The 19,557-nt window shown below is 47.6% G+C and overlaps 1 long non-coding RNA gene across 2 annotated transcripts in view; it reads right to left on the bottom strand.

Annotated features, from left to right (window-relative positions):
• LOC119954387 overlaps nucleotides 1-16,518 on the bottom strand; it is a 28,841-nt gene extending 12,323 nt beyond the window's left edge. The window contains exons 1-2 of one of the 2 annotated variants that reach the window (XR_005458226.1): nucleotides 16,464-16,518; nucleotides 9,554-9,810 (exon numbers count right to left, since the gene is read on the bottom strand). This is a non-coding gene — a long non-coding RNA (uncharacterized LOC119954387). Of the gene's footprint in view, nucleotides 1-9,553; nucleotides 9,811-16,423 lie in introns of both variants that reach the window. The other variant, XR_005458227.1, reaches the window with a different exon arrangement.
• Nucleotides 16,519-19,557: the final 3,039 nt, after the last annotated feature.

Below are 19,557 nucleotides of genomic sequence, written 5' to 3' on the forward strand. Positions count from 1 at the left end.
TGAGAAGACCCGGTACTGTGCAATCTGATTGACCATATCAGATATGCGAGGGAGGGGGTACGCGTCGGGCTGCGTGTACCGATTGATGGTCTGGCTGTAGTCCACGACTGATGCACCATCAATTGGACTCGAGTCACAGTGAAGTTCCAAACAACAGGCTTTAATACGCTAGATGTGAGCCCGGCAGTGGTCGAACAGAGAAAGGCCGACTGCCAGCCAACATGAGCTCTTATACCCCACCTTGTAGGCGGAGCTACCAACCTCTCAGCCAATCGGTGCGGGGTCACATGACCAGCCACAACCAATTGGCAGAGAGGCACATGACTTGCCTGGGCCAATGGGCAGCGAGGCTGCTGCACCAATGGCAGCCTGTTTCTCCGGTTATATGATCTCTCTAGCCAGACTACCACATTCACCCCTTGTGGAGAAAGAAGCGAGGGGTGGGGGGGGGGGGGGGGGGGGGGGGGGGGGGGGAGAGGAGTGGCGGGAGAGACGGCAGGGGGGGGGGCTGTTGTATGGCCCATAAAACTGGTAGTATGACTAGAGACCTTCTCGGGTAGTACCGAGGTGACTATGGCTGCCCACTAGCCCGTGACGAACGTGCAAGACAACAATGCTTTATACAGTGTACAAGAGAAAAAAAAACAATAACCATAGTAATAATAATAAAAAAACATCGGCAAGGAACATGTGCAGAACATGAAAGTCCATAAGGTCCATCAAATTGACTTGATCAGCCGGATGGGTGCTTTTGGTGTCCTGCCGGACCTGCGCAGCGGCGCCGGTGACGTTGGAGCGGTGGTTGTCCGTGACTCCGGGAGCTGTGTGTTCGTGGTCCTGTGTCCTTACCCCTGGTTGGAGTCGGTGGTATCTGGGCCAGGGGAAGGGGTTCCTGTGCGCTGGGTTGCTGGGGCGCTGGGGGCGCCGGGGGCGGTCGGAACTGGGGGGAGGGTGTTGGTGTTGGGGGGTGTGACTGCACTCCAGCAGGTGCCAGGTTCCGAAGGGAGACCGTGTCCTGTCGTCCGTCGGGATACTCCACGTACGCGTACTGCGGGTTCGCGTGGAGTAACTGGACTCTGTCAACCAACGGGTCGGACTTGTGCACCCGCACATGCTTCCGGAGCAGGATGGGCCCGGGGGTGGCCAGCCAGGTCGGGAGTGGGGTCCCAGAGGAAGTCTTCCTGGGGAAAACAAGCATGAGGTGTTTGATTCGTGGCAGTACAAAGGAGGGACCGAATAGAGTGGAGGGCGTCTGGGAGAACCTCTTGCCAGTGGGAGACTGGGAGACACCTGGACCGCAGGGCCAGTAGGACGGTCTTCCAGACCGTACCGTTCTCCCTCTCGACCTGACCGTTACCCCGGGGGTTATAACTGGTTGTCCTGGTAGAGGCGATGCCCCTGCTGAGCAGGAATTGACGCAGTTCGTCACTCATAAAGGAGGACTCCTGGTTGCTGTGGATGTACGCGGGGTAACCGAACAGGGAGAAAATGGAGTGGAGGGCTTTGATGGCAGTTGAAGTGGTCATGTCGGGGCAGGGGATGGCAAAAGGGAAGCGGGAGTACTCGTCAATCACATTGAAAAAGTATATGTTGCGGTAGTTTGGGTGGGGGGGGACCCCTGAAGTCCATGCTGAGACGTTCAAAGGGCAGGAAGCCTTTACCAGATGCGCCTGCTCGGGGCGGTAAAAGTGCGGTTTGCACTCTGCGCAAATGTGGCAATCCCTGGTCACGGTCCTGACCTCCTCGATGGAGTCGGGCAGGTTGCGGGTCTTAACGAAATGAAAGAAGCGGGTTACCCCTGGATAGCAGAGGTTCGCGTGGAGGGTGTGGAGGTGGTCTATCTGCGCGTTGGCGCAGGTACCATGGGACAGGGCATCGGAAGGCTCGTTGAGCTTCCCAGGACGATACAAGATATCGTAGTTGTACGTGGACAACTCGATCCGCCACCGCAAGATCTTGTCGTTCTTAATCTTGCCCCTTTGTGCATTATCAAACATGAAGGCTACTGACCGTTGGTCTGTGAGGAGGGTGAACCTCCTGCCAGCCAGATAGTGTCTCCAGTATCGCACAGCTTCAACTATGGCCTGTGTCTCCTTTTCCACCGAGGAGTGGCGGATTTCGGAAGCGTGGAGGGTCCGGGAGAAAAAGGCCACGGGTCTGCCCGCTTGGTTGAGGGTGGCCGCCAGAGCTATATCAGACGCGTCGCTCTCGACCTGGAATGGGAGGGACTCGTTGACAGCGCTCATCGTGGCCTTCGCAATGTCAGTTTTGATGCGGCTAAAGGCCTGGCGGGCCTCCATCGATAGGGGGAACGTGGTGGATTGGATGAGGGGCGGGCTTTGTCTGCGTAATTGGGGACCCATTGTGCGTAATAAGAAAAGAAGCCCAGACAGCGTTTGAGGTCTTTGAGGATGTTGGGAAGGGGGAGTTCCATAAGGGGGCGCATGCGTTTGGGGTCGGGGCCTATCACTCCGTTACGCACTACGTAGCCGAGACTGGCTAGACGGTCGGTGCTAAACACGCACTTATCCTTATTATACGTGAGGTTAAGGAGTTTTGCAGTTTGGAGGAATTTACGGAGGTTGGTGTCGTGGTCCTGCTGGTCATGGCCGCAGATGGTGACATTGTCGAGATACGGGAGGGTGGCTTGTAAATCGTATTGGTCAACCATTCGGTCCATCTCCCTTTGGAAGACCGAGACCCCATTCGTGACACCAAAGGGAACCCTTAAAAAGTGGAAGAGTCGCCCATCCGCTTCGAACGCAGTGTACTTTCGGTCACTTGTGCGGATGGGGAGCTGGTGGTAGGCGGACTTCAGGTCCACCGTGGAAAAGATTTTGTGCTGCGCGATCCTGTTAACCAGGTCGGAGGTATGGGGGAGATTACACACAATTACACAGTGGTGGATCACCACACACTCCCTCTCCCACATAACGGAGATGGTCAACCAGATCGCACAGTACTGTGTGTTCTCAACGGTCGATCTGAAGTTGGCCGACCACCAGCTCCCAATCCGCCTGGAAGAACGCCACTACACTGCTTATGAAGCAGCCGGCCGACTCTGCCACGTCCTCAGGGTCCCCTTCAGCGTCACTAACGGAGTCTCGGTCTTTCAGAGAACGATGGACCGAATGTTGGACCAGTATGGTTTGCGGGCTACATACCCGTACTTGGACAATGTCACCATCTGCGGCCATGATCAGCAGGACCATGACGCCAGCCAACCTTCAGAGGTTCCTCCAGGCCGCCCAATCCCTCAACCTCATGTACAACAAAGAGAAGTGCATTTTCCGCACTACACGATTGGCCATCCTCGGCTACGTCATAGAGAACGGGCCAGACCCCGACCGTATGCACCCCCTCACGGAACTCCCCTCTCCCCACAGCTTCAAGGCCCTCAAACGATGCCTGGGGCTGTTTTCCTACTACGTCCAGTGGGTCCCCAACTATGCGGATAAAGCCCGCCCACTTATTAAAACCACCACTTTTCCCCTGACGGCTGAGGCTCGCTCGGCCTTCAGCCCAAATCCTCAACCTCACGTACCACAATGACTTCTATCATCCGGGGGTCACCCGGCTTACCCACTTTATTAAGGCCTGCAATCTGCCCTTCTCCACCGAGGAGGTCAAGGCCATGACCAGGGACTGCCAGTTCTGTGAGGAGTGCAAACCGCACTTCTACCGGCCAGACAAGGCCCGCCTGGTAAAGGCCTCCCGGCCCGTTGAGCGCCTAAGTATGGACTTCAAGGGGCCCCTCCCTCCACCAACTGTAATATATACATTCTAACCGTCGTCGACGAGTACTCCCGCTTCCCCGTCCCGTGCCCCGACGTGACCTCGGCCACTGTGATAAAGGCACTGCATAGCATCTTCACACTGTTCAGTTTCCCTGCTTACGTCCACAGCGACTGGGGCACATTGTTCATGAGCGATGAGCTGCGTCAGTACCTGTTCAGCAAAGGTATCGCCTCGAGCAGGACTGCGAGCTATAACCTGCAGGGAAACGGGCAGGTGGAGAGGGAGAACGCGACGGTATGGAAGGCCGTCCTTCTGGCCCTCCGGTATAGAAGTTTCCCGACCCCCCCGCTGGCAGGAGGTCCTCCCCGACACCCTCCACTCCATTAGATCACTCCTCTGCACAGCCACAAATGAGACCCTCATGACTGCTTGTTTCTCTTCCCTAGGAAGTCCATCTCCGGGGTCTCGATTCCATCTTGGCTGACAACTCCGGTACCTGTCATTCTCTGGAGGCACATGAGGAGCCATAAAACTGACACCCCTGGTCGAGAGGGTCCAGCTGCTGCACGCCAACCCCCAGTACGCCTACATTGCGCACCAGGACGGACGGCATGATACGGTCTCCCTACGAGATCTGGCACCAGCTGGTTCCCCTGCAAATGCGCTCCCCTCCCCGCTGCCTAAAGCCACCCCTTGTGCCCCTTACGTCCCCTGGGTCTCCTGTCTTGGCCCGTGCCGGCACTGCCACGACCCGCCACCCTCTTGCCTACCCCTACTCCCCAACTGTCTCCGACACGCCAGACTGAGACTCAAGCTCCAGACACGATGCCCCCGGAGTCACCATCGGCAACGACCGTGCCTGCCGCCTCGCCAGAGCTGAAGAGGTCTAAAAGAACGATCCGGCCTCCAGACAGACTGAATCTCTAATGACCCCACGTCACCTCCGCTGGACTTGATTTCTTTTAACGGGGGTGAATGTGGTGCATGTATTTCACCTAATGCATGAGCTGTCTGTACCGTTTGTATAAGAATGTGACCCATGACCTGGAAGTGATGATACGAGCTATTTCCAGGTACTGTATTGGAACCCCGGTCGGCTCCGCCTCTGGCTCCGCCCTCACCGGGGCCATATATAGTCCCGCCACCTGTGGGTGGCACTCATTTGTACAGCCGACTCTGGCAGGCGAGTTCATGGATATTAAAGCCGAATGTTCACTCGTTCTCACGGTCTCAAAGTGAATTAACGGTATAACAGTCTGGAAGGGGTTCCCTAGATTGCCGGGATACACCCTTCTGGAGCGACTGCTGCTTCCGGATGTGGAAGGGGAGGGAAGAATTGGGGATATATATAGGTGGCTGGGGGAACAGGGAGGCGAGCGGGTGGTGAAGATCAAGGAGAAATGGGAAGCGGAGTTAGGAATGGAGATCAATTGGGGAGTATGGAGTGAGGCACTGCGAAGTGTCAACAGGACCTCCTCTTGTGCAAGGATGAGCCTGATACATTTTAAGGTGGTGCACAAGGTGCATTTGACACGGGCGAGAATGAGTGGGTTCTTTCATGGGGTAGCAAATGAGTGGGTTCTTTCAAGGGGTAGCAGATGAGTGTGAGAGGTGTGGGCGGGGCCAGCGAATCATGCGCACATGTTTTGGGGTTGTGAAAAATTGGGAAGATTCTGGGCGGGAGTTTTCACGGTCTCAGCCAGGATAGTGGAAGAGGGAGTGGACCCGGAGCCTTTGGTGACGATATTTGGAGTTTCAGAGAAGCCGGAGCTCATGGAGAGGAGGAAGGCCGATGTCTTGGCCTTTGCCTCTCTTATTGCACGGCGCCGAATTTTGCAAAAGTGGCGGTTGGCATCGCCACCGGGGGTAGCAGCATGGTTGGATGACCTGTATGACTTCCTGCGGTTAGAGAAGATAAAGTATGAAAAGAGAACAAAGAACAAAGAAAAGTACAGCACAGGAACAGGCCCTTCGGCCCTCCAAGCCTGTGCTGACCATGCTGCCCATCTAAACTGAAATCTTCTACACTCCCTGGGTCTGTATCCCTCTATTCCCATCCTATTCATGTATTTGTCAAGATGCCCCTTAAATGTCACTATCATCCTTGCTTCCACCACGTCCTCCAGCAGCGAGTTCCAGGCACCCACTACCCTCTGTGTAAAAAACTTACCTCGTCCATCTCCTCTAAACCTTGCCCCTCGCACCTTAAACCTATGCCCCCTAGTAATTGACACCTGTACCCTGGGAAAAAGCCTCTGACTATCCACTCTGTCTATGCCCCTCATAATTTTGTAGACCTCTATCAGGTCGCCCCTCAACCTCTGTCGTTCCAGTGAGAACAAACCGAGTTTATTCAACCGCTCCTCATAGCTAATGCCCTCCATACCAGGCAACATCCTTGTAAATCTCTTCTGCACCCTCTCTAAAGCCTCCACATCCTTCTGGTGGTGTAGAAACCAGAATTGAACACTATACTCCAAGTGTGGCCTAACTAAGGTTCTATACAGCTGCAACATGACTTGCCAATTGTATACTCTTATACTTCTTATATGAGTTAAGGGGCTCAGCAGGAGAGTTTGAGAAAAGGTGGGAAATGTTTGTGACTGTGTTTGAGGAGCTGTTCATCGCAGGGGGGTGGGGGGGTTGGGTGATGGGGAGGGGGGGGGGGGGTGAAAAAGGAGAAAACTCTGTACAAACTGTACAGTTGATTGTTGGGAGGAATATTTCCCAAGGTGTTTGTTTGCTGTAACCTACTTTGATACAAGTTTGAATAAAATGCGTTTAAAGGAAAACATGCGCCAGGCTCAGTCTGATACAGTTCAAGGTCATTTACCGGGCTCACATGACAGTGGCCCAGATGAGCAGGTTCTTTGGTGTAGAAGACAGGTGTGCAAGGTGTGCGGGGGGGGGGGGGGGGGGGGGGGGGGAGGGGGCGGAGCAGCGAACCATGTCCACATATTTTGGACATGTCCAGAGCTCAGGGGATTCTGGCAGGGGTTTGCAAACGTCATGTCCACGGTGTTAAAAACTAGGCTAGCACCGAGTCCAGAAGTGGCGATTTTCAGGGGTTGGAAGATCCAGGAATCCAGGAGAAAGAGGCAGACGTTCTGGCCTTTGCTTCCCTGGTAGCCCAGAGACGGATGTTATTAGCTTGGTGGGACTCAAAGCCCCCGAAGTCGGAGGCCTGGCTATCTGACATGGCTAGCTTTCTCTGTTTGGAGAAAATCAAGTTCGCCCTGAGAGGGTCACTGCTCGGGTTCGCCCGGAGGTGGCAACCATTCGTCGACTTCTTTGCAGAAAATTAAACGTCAGCAGAGGGGGGGGGGGGGAGAGGGGGGTAGTTTAGTTCAGAGTAGGGGGCTAATAAAGGTGGGACCTGTGAGGGAGGAAGCAGGCTTTTTGCTCTTTGTTTACAGACTTATGTATATTGTTTATTTTGTCGTTGTAAAACCAAAAATACCTCAATAAAATGTTTATTAACAAAGAAGAGATTAACACAATATTGAGGAAGGATATTAGCTCCGATAAAATCGTGAAGATTCTGGGTGGGAGTGTTTGCAGTCTCAGCCAAGATAGTAGAGTCGGAGGTAGACCCGAACCTTTTGGTGGCAATATTTGGGGTTTCAGAGAAGCCAGAGCTCATGGAGAGGAGGAAAGCTGATGTTGTGGCCTTTGCCTCTCTGATTGCACAGCGGAGGGGAGGGGGGAAAGGGGGAGGGGGGAAGTGGGAAAGAGGGGGAAAGGCAGGAGGGGGAAAGGGGGGGAAGGGGAGGGGGAAAGGGTGAGAGGGAGAAAGGAGGAAGAGAGGGGAAGGAGGGAGAAGGGGAAAGGGGGGAAGAGGGAAGGAGGGAGCAGTGGAGGAAGGAGGGAGAGGGGGAAAGAGGGTGGGGAGGGGGAAAGTGGGGAAAGGGAGGAAGAGAGAAGGGGAGGGGGAAGGGGGAGGGGGTGAAGGGGGAAGGGGAGGATGAGGGGGAAAGGGGGAGGGGGGAAGTAGAGGAAAGGGGAGGGAGGAGGGGTTGGTCCAAGCTCCATTCGCAGCTAGAACATGGTGCAAAAAACCCGCTTCTCTTCAAGGAACCTTGTTCCTCAACAAGATGAGCTGCACTCATTGAAAGGAAGCAGGCTGCTGTTGGTTTCCTGCACTGGTACTGGCTGCACGAACATCGGAAAATGGGGCGTAGGAGCAGGAGTACGCCATTCAGCCCTTCGAGCCTATTGCCATTCAATAAGATCATTGTTGATCTGGTTGTGGTCTCAACTCCACTTTCCTGTCAGACCACACCCCCCCCCCCCCCCCCAACCCCCACACCTCCCTTCCCACCACATAATCCTTGTCCATCAAAACTTTGTCACACTCAGCCTTTAATAAACCCAATGACTCAGCCTCCACTGCTTCCTGGGGAAGAAAACTCCACAGATTAATGACCCTTTGAGAAAAATAATCTCTCCTTGTCTCACAAAAGAGAGATCTCTTATTCAAAACTGTGTTTCCCGTTCTAGTCTCTGACAGAAAGGGAAATATCCCATGCTTTACCCTATCAAGTACCCTCAGGATCTTATAATTTCAATAAGATCACCACTCATTCTACTCAATTCCTAGTCTACAACAAAGTACACAGAGTATGAAGAATTAACTTAGTAGCAGTGTCTCTGGAATGTTGTCGATCCATGAATGGTTACAATCCAAAACACCTGGCGGCAGATCAAAAAAATGTCAGCATGATCGATGACGCAATGGTCAACAATCCCTTGGTGCTCACTGGCAGTTCCTCGCTCCTTTGAAGAGCTTGGCTATATTAGAACCTCCTTGGATATTTTTCTTGCCATAACCTTTTAGTAAAGTTGACCCTGTTGGTTGTCTATCTCTGTAAGAGAACAGTCGAAATGGTTTCTCTCATAGGAGTGCGATCTGCTGAAGCCGCCCTTTCTGAGTGTTCCACTCCAGGAGTAACAAAGTCCTCTTATCTGAGTGTTTGATGTTAAGTGGCACTGTCACATTGTCGATGAGAGAGCTGTTTGCTCTATCATTGTTTTGGAGCTCCCTCATAAAGTGCTATCAAGGTGTCACTTCACCCAAGGTCTTCTACAAGTCAATATGTCGTAGCAGTGATGGAATAAGATCTCAGCTGCACACAGTTCGACAGCTACTTTAGGCTTTCATGATGGATCTCAGGCTGGTTGCAAATGCCTTCTGCTTCTCCACTAATTCTCATCTGAAGACAGGTCTATTCAGAAATCAATTTCTTTGATTTGGGTCAATAACTTGCAACAAGAAAGAGGTTGGAAGGGGGAGCTCCAGCCAGAGATGAATATTGTTACTATTCAAGCCAAGAACACTGCTGGAGCATACTTTTCTCTTTATTTTTATTCCTCTTTCCAAAATTACTCATCATAAATCAGTGTGCACACACTTATTTACACATTGATGAAGTGGTAATCTAACAATTCTTATTACAGATCAGTTACTTGAATTTTGGAAAATTTAAAAACAGCTGAATTAGCTATCAAACAAACAATCTACAGATAAACCTTCTTACATATTTGTACACTGTAGAAGAATTAGCTTCAACGGTGAGCCCAGAGGAAAATATCCGTAAATTTTAAATCTCTTATTCTTTTTCAGAAAATTTTCTTGAAACATCAGTGGATGTGTTATGAAGTGCCATTTCCATTGAAAACCTCATCCAAGAAAAATGCTGAGGTATTTATTAGTAACAGTGAATCCATGAAGTTTAAACGTATTTAGTTTCAGTCTTTTTTTCCCATTGCAACAGCCTAAAGTTTCTAAAAAATGTTATGCAATTCGACAACTAACCTTACAGGAATAAATCACTGCTGCTATTCCAAATGGAAGGCAACAAAAAATTGCACTGAAAATGGACCATCCTAAGTAGGTTGCCACTGGTTCGTCGTTAGGCTTTTCTGAGCTCTTCATCACCCAACTCCACTGAAGTTGTGTGACGTTCTCAGACTCTCTTCTGCACTAACTAAGTCCGACAGTGGTGCTTTTTTGGCAGCTAGTTCTTCAGTGAGTCGTCAAATTATTCCACTTCCTATTATTATGGGTGGTCCCTGGAAATCAAAAAAACATAAAATTATAATTATAATTTAGAATTGTGCAGTTCTCTAAAGGGAACTCGTGACCCTCAAAGAGCAGGTTATTCATTCTTATTTGCGCTTACATCTTTCTTGTTATTTTGTACCATTTAAATTTTATGTCTGTTGAGGTTTGAAAAAGTCTGTTTAGCTCAGTTGTTTCATTGGTAGCTAGATCCTAAATCAAGTCTCCAGGACCTAGTAGTATCTTTAACTTGACACTTATACAGATTAATGGGAAATACATTTAAACCTAAGAGCCACAGAGTTTTTGCAGCATGGAAAGAGGCTCTTCAGCTCATCATGTCCACGCCAGCCATAAGAACATAAGAACTAGGAGCAGGAGTAGGCCATCTGGCCCCTCGAGCCTGCTCCGCCATTCAATGAGATCATGGCTGATCTTTTGTGGGCTCAGCTTCACTTTCCGGCCCGAACACCATAACCCTTAATCCCTTTATTCTTCAAAAAACTATCTATCTTTACCTTAAAAACATGTAATGAAGGAAAAGCACCTATTCACACCAGTCCCATTTGGATGGCATTTTAAGTGCTCATCTAAATACATTCTTAAATGTGAGGGTTCCCACCACTACCACCCTTTCAGGCAGTGAGTTACAGATTCTTTCTCTGCTCCAAGGAAAACAACCCCAGATTATCCAGTCCCTCTTGATAGCTGAAACACACCAACCCACGCAACATTCTGGTGAATCTCCTCTGCTCCCTCGCTAGTGCAATCACTTCCTTCCTATAGGATGAAGATGGGAAGTGCACACAGAATTCCACTGTGGCCTAATCAGGTTTCTATACTGTTTCATCATAACCTCCCTGCACTTATATTCTATGCCTTGGGTAAGAAAGACAAGTAACCCATATGCCTTGTTAACCACCTTATTTACCTATCCTGCTGCCTTCAGGGACCTTTTGACATGCACACCAAGGACCCTCTGTACTTCCTCCTGTCCCACCATTCATTGTATATTCCCTTGCCTTGTCCATCATCACAAAATGCATTACTTCATACTTTTCAGGGTTAAATTCCATTTGCAACTGTTCTGCCCATATAACCAGCCCGCCTACATCATCCTGTAATCTAAGAATTTCCTCTTCACTATTTAACACAGCACAAATTTTTGTGTCATCTGCAAACTTCCTGATCATAGCTCCTACATTCACGTCCAGGTCATTGATGTACACCACAATGACTAAAAGCATTGGAACATTGTTGAACAATCAAAGGTTCAGAGATCACCCTCGATAGGGGATGGTTTAGCACACTGGGCTAAATCGCTGGATTTTAAAGTGGATCAAGGCAGACCAGCAGCACGGTTCAATTCCCGTACCAGCCTCCTTGAACAGGCGCCGGAATGTGGTGACTAGGGGCTTTTCACAGTAACTTCATTTGAAGCCTACTTGTGACAATAAGCGATTTTCATTTCATTTCATTTCACAAGCAAAGACAAACCAATGGACTCCCCAAAACTATCTCCTGAAAATTCATGCATGCCGATGACATCTGCCTTGCAACTCAAGCCCCCGGCATCTTGGACCTGAACCTAAACGAGGGCTTGTCAAGACTTGAACAATATTGCAACACCTGGCGACTCAAGCCATGCCGTGCAAAACAGTATCCAGCTTATTCCATCTTGACAATGCAAAAGCCAATAAAGAGCTTAACGTCCAAATGAAAGACTACAAGTTAAAGCACCTAACTCCAACATACTTTGAAGTGGCCTTAGCTAGGACACTGACCTCTTGGAAACATGTAAAAACAACTGCAACCAAGGACAAGTCTAGCTAGTCAAACTAGTCAGCTCAACATGGGGTGCTGCTACCACCACTCACTCTCATACTCAGTAGCAGAATACTGCACCCCTGTTTGGTCAAGATCGTCACACAGACACAGAGTTAACATCCAGTGTATTACTGGAACACTACACTCGACACAACTCGCTTTGTTCCCTGTCCTGGGAAGCATCGTTCCTCCACATAACAACTGACTTGTAAAAACCCACAAAAGGACAGGAAAAGTTCACAATGCCCCAACCTGCCACTTAAGGCTGATCTATTCAATCGGCCCAAAGTACAGCTCGCATCAAGAAGGCCAATCTGCAAAAACACTCCAACACAGTACTTCCAATGCCAATTCCAGCTGGACAAAGGAACGGGAATCATTGGATATGGCAAACAAGTGTCTGCTAAGACCATAAGACATTAAGATTTAGGAACAGAAGTAGAGCTTTTGGTCTATCGAGTCTGCTCTGCCATTCAATGGGATCATGGCTGATCTGATATGAAAATTCTCAACTCCACTTTCCTGCCTTATCCCCATCGCCCTTGATTACTTTACTGATTCAAAGTCTCTCTATCTCATCCTTGAACATATTTAACGATCCAGATTCCAAAGCTCTCCATGGTAAAAAATTCCACAGATTCACTACCCTCTGAGAGAAGAAATTCCTCCTTACCTCTGTCCTAAATGGGCAACCCCTTAATTGGAGATTATGCTCTTTGGTACTAAACTCATCCACCGGAGTAGACAGCCTCTCAGTATCAATCATTTCAATCCTATATGTCTCAATAATGTTGCCTTTCATTCTTCTAAACTACAATTTGTGCAGACCTGACCTGACTTAACCATTCCTCATAAGAAAATCCCTCCATACACAGGATCAATCTAGTGAACCTGAACCTTCTCTGGACTGTCTTTAATGCCAGTATATCTTTCCTTACGTAAGGAGGCCAAAACTGTTCACAGTATTCCAGGTGTGGTCTAACTAGTTCCTTGTATAGTTTTCGCAGGTTTTCCCTATTTTTATGCTCCATTCCCTTTGAAGTAAAGGCCAACATTCCATTTGCCTTCCCAAATACTTGCTGAACTTGCATGCTAGCTTTTTATGATTTATGCACATGGAGCTCAAAATCCCTCTGTGCTGCAGCTTTCTGCAGTCTTACCCCATTTCAATAATATTCAGCTCCTTTATTCTTCCTACCAAAGTGCAAAACTTCATCTGCAAACTTGGCAATAGTGCATTCACTTCCCCCATCCAAGTCGTTCATATATATTGTAAATAATTGTGGGCCCAGCACAGATCCCTGTGGCGCTCGACTAGTTACATGTTGTCATTCTTAAAATATACCTCTTATCCCAACTCTCTGCTTTCTATCAGTATCTGCTCTCTATCCATGCTGATAAACGACCCCAACACCATGGGTTCTTATCTTTCAAACACTTTTTGGAAATCCAAGTATATTACATCTACTGAGTCCCCTTCATATCTCCTGCTTGTTACCACCTCAAAGAATTCTAATAAATGTGTCAGACATGATTTCCCTTTCATGAATCCATGCTGACTATGCTTCATTATATTCTGCATTTCTAAATGCTCTGCTATTACGTCCTTTATATATACTCTAACATTTTCCCAATGACAGAAGTTGAGCTAACTGGTTTATAGTTTGTTTTTTTGTCTCCCTCCTTTTTAACATGACGGTGTTACATTGGTAGTTTTCCAGTCCGCTAGGATTTTTATAGAATTTAAGGATTCTTGGACGATTGCTACCAGTGCATCCACTTTCTCTGTATCTTCTTCCTTCAATATCCTGGGATACAACCCACAGGTCCAGGGGACTTATCGACCTTTACTCCCATCAGTTTCCCCAGTACTTTTTCCTTAATATTGTACTTATTTCCGCTTCCCCTTCTGCCCCTTGATTATTTTATATTTTTGGAATGTTATTAGTGTCTTCTACCATGAAGACTGATGCAAATATTTGTTTACTTTGTCTGCCATTCCCTGGTTCCCCATTATTATTTCGCCAGTCTTATTCTCTAAGGGGTCAACATTCACTTTGCCCTCTCTCTTCCTTTTTATGTATTTGAGGAACTTCATGCTGTCCATTTTGATATTGCCTTCTAGTTTAGCCTCATCGTTTATCTCCTCCCTCTTATATTTGGTTATCTTTTGTTGGTTTTTAAATCTTTCCCAAACCTCTGGCTCACCACTAATCTTTGCCACATTACATGTTTTTTTTTCTTTCAGTTTAATACCATCCTTCACTTTCTTGGTTAACCATGATTGATTTATCCCCTTCCTAGAATCCTTCTTCCTCACTGGGATATGTCTTTGTTGATTGTCATGAACTATTTTCATAAATATCTGTCATTGCTCAGCAACTGTCTTTCCTGCTAAATTCCTTTCCCAATCTGCTCCAGCCAACTCTGCCCTCATTCCTTTATAATTACCCTAATTTAAGTGCAGCACAGATCTTTCTGACCCAAGTCTCTCACCCTCAAATTGAATGCTAAATTCTATCGTGTTATGGTCATTGCTACCTAGGGGATCTTTTACCCTGAGATTGTTTATTAAAGCTGCCTCATTACACATTACTAAATCCAAAATAGCCTAATCTCTGGTTGGATCCATGACATATTGTTCTAGGAAACTGTCCCAAATCTACTCTTGTGACATCTTCCTCATGATTACCTCTGCCAATTAGATTTCCCCAATCTAGATGAAGATTAAAGTCACCCATGATTAAAATACTGCCTTTTTTTATCTTCTAATTATTCTCCGTCCCACAGTATAGCTACTGTTTGGGGGACTATAGACTACTCCCACCAGTGTCTGCTTCCCCATGTTATTTCCTACTTCCACCCATATAGATTCTACATCTTCAAATCCAATATAATTTCTTGTTATTGTACTTATTCCATCTCAGACTAACAAAGTTACCACCACCATTTTCTTCCTGCCTGTCTTTACGAAAAGTCACATACCCCTGAATACTCAGTTCCCAGTTTTGGTCTGAAACTCAAACCAACAGCTGCCTTGGAAGGTTGAAACCTTCTAAGAAAAGAGTGGTCCACCCTCAACAGGTTCAGGACTGACCACGGTCCCTGCTTGGCCAACCTCCACAGATGGGGCATGAGCGCCAGCCTCCATGTTGGAGAAAGCAAACTATACACAATATAAAAGAATTCATACTCAACGTGGCAGGACTGGAGGAACCTTCTTGGATTAGGGGCTTTGCATTCGCTAAATAAATAAAATTCTTGAGAAGCCTTTTGCGGCTTTTCACAGGTATAGAGGCAAGAAATATGTCCAGGTGCTGGAGCAATTTCCCCCTCCATTCTGATACTTAATTTCATGAGCACACTTTGTCTTCTATTTCTTGACACAATTTCTTTCCAACATTGTGTTCCTGTTGTTTCAAAACATTTCACGTGAGCCGTTGCCAAATGTTTTCTGGAGGTTCAGAGAAACCATTTCATTGGGAGTTCAGCTTTTTACTTGGAGTAGCACCGAGGGAGCAGAATTTTCACATTCTAAATCCTTGCTGATAATTTCATCTGAAACTCTTGCTGTGAAGGCAACACTCCAAACATTAGAATAGCTTCCATTATTTTATCTGCTATTGAATTTAGGATTATAGTTGGTTGGATTGAGATGAGCTCCCATTTATTTATAGACAGCAATCATATTTGCTGGTTTCTAAATCCTTAATGCCATTACACATAAATATTATATATGTGTGAATGTTTCCATTCCAAATGCCGATAGAAAGGTTTTATCAAAATAGCATCTACATTGAATTTCTTTAAAAGCTTAATGAAATAACACTAATTGATTTACTTTGGACAGAATGGACTAATTTGAATACTAAATTCACACCTAATTACATTAACAGCTAAATTGATTTCACTAATTGTTTTAATATTTTCCTTTACTCAATATTAAATTACCTAAATTAAGTAACTGAGGTGGAATTTTCCTCTGTTAAGAAATAATAAATAGATTTTTGTTTTAGAAATTACAACTCCCTGAAAGAAACTTAGCCTGATTTGATGAAGTAATGTCGAAAGTGATTTTTGCGTTTGCATTTCTTCAGTGACAGTCTGTATCGTGAACTGATTGTTTTTTAAAATTAAAATTAGGTTCTTCTGTTGGATACAATTGCGGTAACTACGCAGAGTTTTCCGGATCTCGCTCTTTCTTTTCGACTGATAACCACCCTTATTTTGAATAGGAGCTTACAACTTTTAGTTTCTACTATTTCTAATGTGTGTCTGTTCAACTTTATCATAATTACGGGGCAGCACGGTAGCGCAGTGGTTAGCACTGCTGCCTACGGCACTGAGGACCCAGGTTCGATCCCGGCCCTGGGTCACCTGTGTGGAGTTTCCACATTCTCCCCATGCCTGCGTGGGTCTCACCACTACAACCCTAAAATGTGCAGGGTAGGTGGATTGGCTACACTAAATTGCCCCTTAATTGGAAAATAATTGGATACTCTAAATTTATTCCAAATAAAACGTTATCATAATTCGCCATTAACAACGCTTTCACAATCTATTGTCAAATCCTGAATAAGAGACGTTCTCCTTTTTTTGTTGTTTCCCTTCGCTAATTTCTTTGCACCTATTTTTAGTTGTGAACAGCAACATGATAGGACTGAAGAGGTCTGTCATTGTTTTCTAACGTAAACCATAGAGGAAAGTATGACCCTGACTCTTCTTCATTATAAGCTTCAAACTATTTGCTGTCTCTTTATTACAAAGCACTTCTCAATTATTTGGCTTTTTTCTCACAGTTGTGCCGATTTCCATTTACACTCGAAAATCTGCCCACCTTCATCCTGCCTTTACTGATACATTCCTTCAACTGCTTAAACTGTCACTTCTTTGCCTCCTTTATTCATCACATTCTAGAATTTTTAAACATCAATGCTCTGTTCCATTAACTATTTATGTCAGTGGCTGAGCTTTTGCACTATGTTATGTCATCTGGATGCACATTAACTGTCAGCGTGAATGGTCCTCTGATGCGGTTAGCTCCTGTGTTCTCGGTACAAGCTGACATAAGCGATTTAAACATAGAACATAGAACAGTACAGCACAGAACAGGCCCTTCGGCCCTCAATGTTGTGCCGAGCCATGATCACCCTACTCAAACCCATGTATCCACCCTATACCTGTAACCCAACAACCGCCCCCTTAACCTTACTTTTATTAGGACACTACGGGCAATTTAGCATGGCCAATCCACCTAACCCGCACATCTTTGGACTGTGGGAGGAAACCGGAGCACCCGGAGGAAACCCACGCACACAGGGGGAGGACATGCAGACTCCACACAGACAGTGACCCAGCCGGGAATCGAACCTGGGACCCTGGAGCTGTGAAGCATTTATGCTAACCACCATGCTACCCTCCTGCCCCTAACTCGCCAACCTACCCAGCAAGTGCTGATGGCCTATATTTCAGTAGTGGATTTCGTTCCCATTTATATTGAACTTTCTTACTGCACAACAGCGCAGCCAAAATCGTAACAAGGGGTGGAATTCACGCCACCCCCCGGCGGGGGTTCGGAGAATCCCGCCCCGCCGCCGGCTGCCAAATTCTCCGATGCCGTGGTTTTGGCAGTGGTGGGAATCGCTCTACACCGGTTGGCTGCCGCTAGCAGCGGCCCCCACCGGCGAATCTCCAGCCCATGATGGGCCGAGCGGCCTGTTTCCGGCTGGTGTAAATCAAACCAGGTCCGTACCAGTGGGACTTGGCTTTACAGGCGGCTTGTAGAGTCCTCGGGGGGGGGGGGGGGGGGTCCTGGAATCTGGCCCCGGGGGGTGCCCCCACGGTGGCCTGGCCCGCAATCGGGGCCCACCAATCCACGGGCGGGCCTATGCCGTTGGGCACTCTTTCCCTCCGCGCCAGCTGCTGTCAACCTCCGCCATGGCTGGCGCGGAGAAGAACCCCCTGCGCATGCACTGGGATGACGCCTGCACACGCTGGCGCTCCCCGCGCGTGTGCCAACTCACGCCGGCCGCGGAGGCTCTTTGGCGCCAGTTGTCATGCCGTTAAGCCCTTCGGCACCGACTGGCGCGCCGCCAACCCGCCAGTGCCGGCCTAGCCCCCGAAGGTGCGGAGGATTCCACACCTTCCGGGAGGCCCGACACCGGAGTAGTTCACGCCATTCCTTGCCGCCGGTATGGCCCGCCCCGCTGCTTAGGGGAGAATCCCACCCCTTAAGGTCTCAGCAACGGCTCAGTGGATCTTCTACTCTTGAGTCAGAAGTTGTGGGTTCAAACCCCACTATGGAGATTTGAGGACTAAATCTAGGTTCTCACTCTGGCACAGAGGAAGTGATGCTCTGTCGCAGTTGCCATTTTAGATGAGATGTTAAATTTAAGCCATGACTGGTTTGTCAGGTGGCTGTGAAAGATACCTTGTTGCTCTGTCAAAGACGAGCTCTGAAGGTTCCTGGCCAATATTTAACCTGCAAGCAGCCAATATTAAAACAGATCTTCTGGTCATTATCACATAGGTTTTTGTACTATCTTGCAATGCGCATAATTGATTGGTGTATTTCTTACATCACAACAGTGACTGCACTGCAAAAGTACTTGGATGTAAAGTACTTTGGGATGTCTTGAGGTCATGGAAGACACTCTGGCTGGGTTTTTCAAGCCCTCCCCTGCATGGCTGTTTTCCGGTAGCAGAGGTGGCTCGCCATTGGCTGCCAGTGGGATTTTCCAGTCTCCCCAAAGTGAATGGCCATTTGCGCTGTTTGTTGGCCGCTGTGGGGCGTTACCTTCAGTCGGTGGGAAGGGCCGAAAAATCCAACGCTACATCAATGAAAATTCTTAAAATACATGTGTTGTGATGTAAAAATGAAGAAAACAAAATCCAAATAAAGTGTATTAAAGTGCTTCTTTTCTCTCTCCTAGCTATTATACTGCCAGATGGACTTTTCATAAACTGTTTTGTTCTTTTGTTTTCTTTTATAATTCTGGGCTAATTGCCGAAGCATGCTGTTGAATTTCTAATCATCAAAGCCTATACTGAGGCACAATAGAAGTGCTATGTTCAATACCCCATTCCTAAATTGCAAATCATCACCCACAAGACATTACTCAATGTACTTTGATGTGCAGAATACAGGAATTTTTGTTGTGCTTTTGTGAGGCATGTAAAAAGCAGAATATATGGATGCTGCGAATCAAATAACACAGGAAATGATGGTAATGTTCATTGGTTCTGGCAGCATCTGTGGAAAGAGGCAGAGAGTTAACGGGTGGAATCATCTCAAAATTTGTCAAAGTGTCAGTTTCAGACTGAAAACCAACGTTTAGCTCTCAAGCTGCACAGCCGGGTTTTCTCTCCAGATACTCTGGCACTCAAGGCATGGAAAATCTGGAGGCTTGGTTTGCACTGTCACTCTGGCGGGAAAGGGCCTGAAAAGTCGACGTTCCACATAAATCAGGACTCTCTTTAAAGATGGTGTCTGATGCACTATCAATTACGATGAGACGAGAGTAGAATGTAATCGAGGCTTTATTACACAGAGATGTGTGGCCTCCTACAGCAGCTGACGAAATGGCTGCTGTTCGGAGAGCACACACATTTATACTCCGCCTATAGGGCGGAGCCAGCAGACAGGGATCTACCCCCGTACCTGTAGTACAGGGGCCTTACCGTAATACCTATATATACAATATAATACAACAGTGGTGACTACCACATTCACCCCCTGTTAAAAATGAGTCCAGTGGGGGTGGTGGGAAACTATATACATACAGATTGGTTTTAAAATTACAGAGAAGGTTATAAATTTAGACGATCGGGTGCCTTGATCTGTCGTTGAAAACGCCACAGTGCTGGTGGTGACTCAGGCGTTGGGTTGGTCTTCGGTGACTCTGGGAGCATGTCGAAATCCTCTTCATCCC

Source organism: Scyliorhinus canicula, chromosome 19 (genome assembly GCF_902713615.1).
Source record: "Scyliorhinus canicula chromosome 19, sScyCan1.1, whole genome shotgun sequence".
Classification (NCBI taxonomy): domain Eukaryota; kingdom Metazoa; phylum Chordata; class Chondrichthyes; order Carcharhiniformes; family Scyliorhinidae; genus Scyliorhinus; species Scyliorhinus canicula.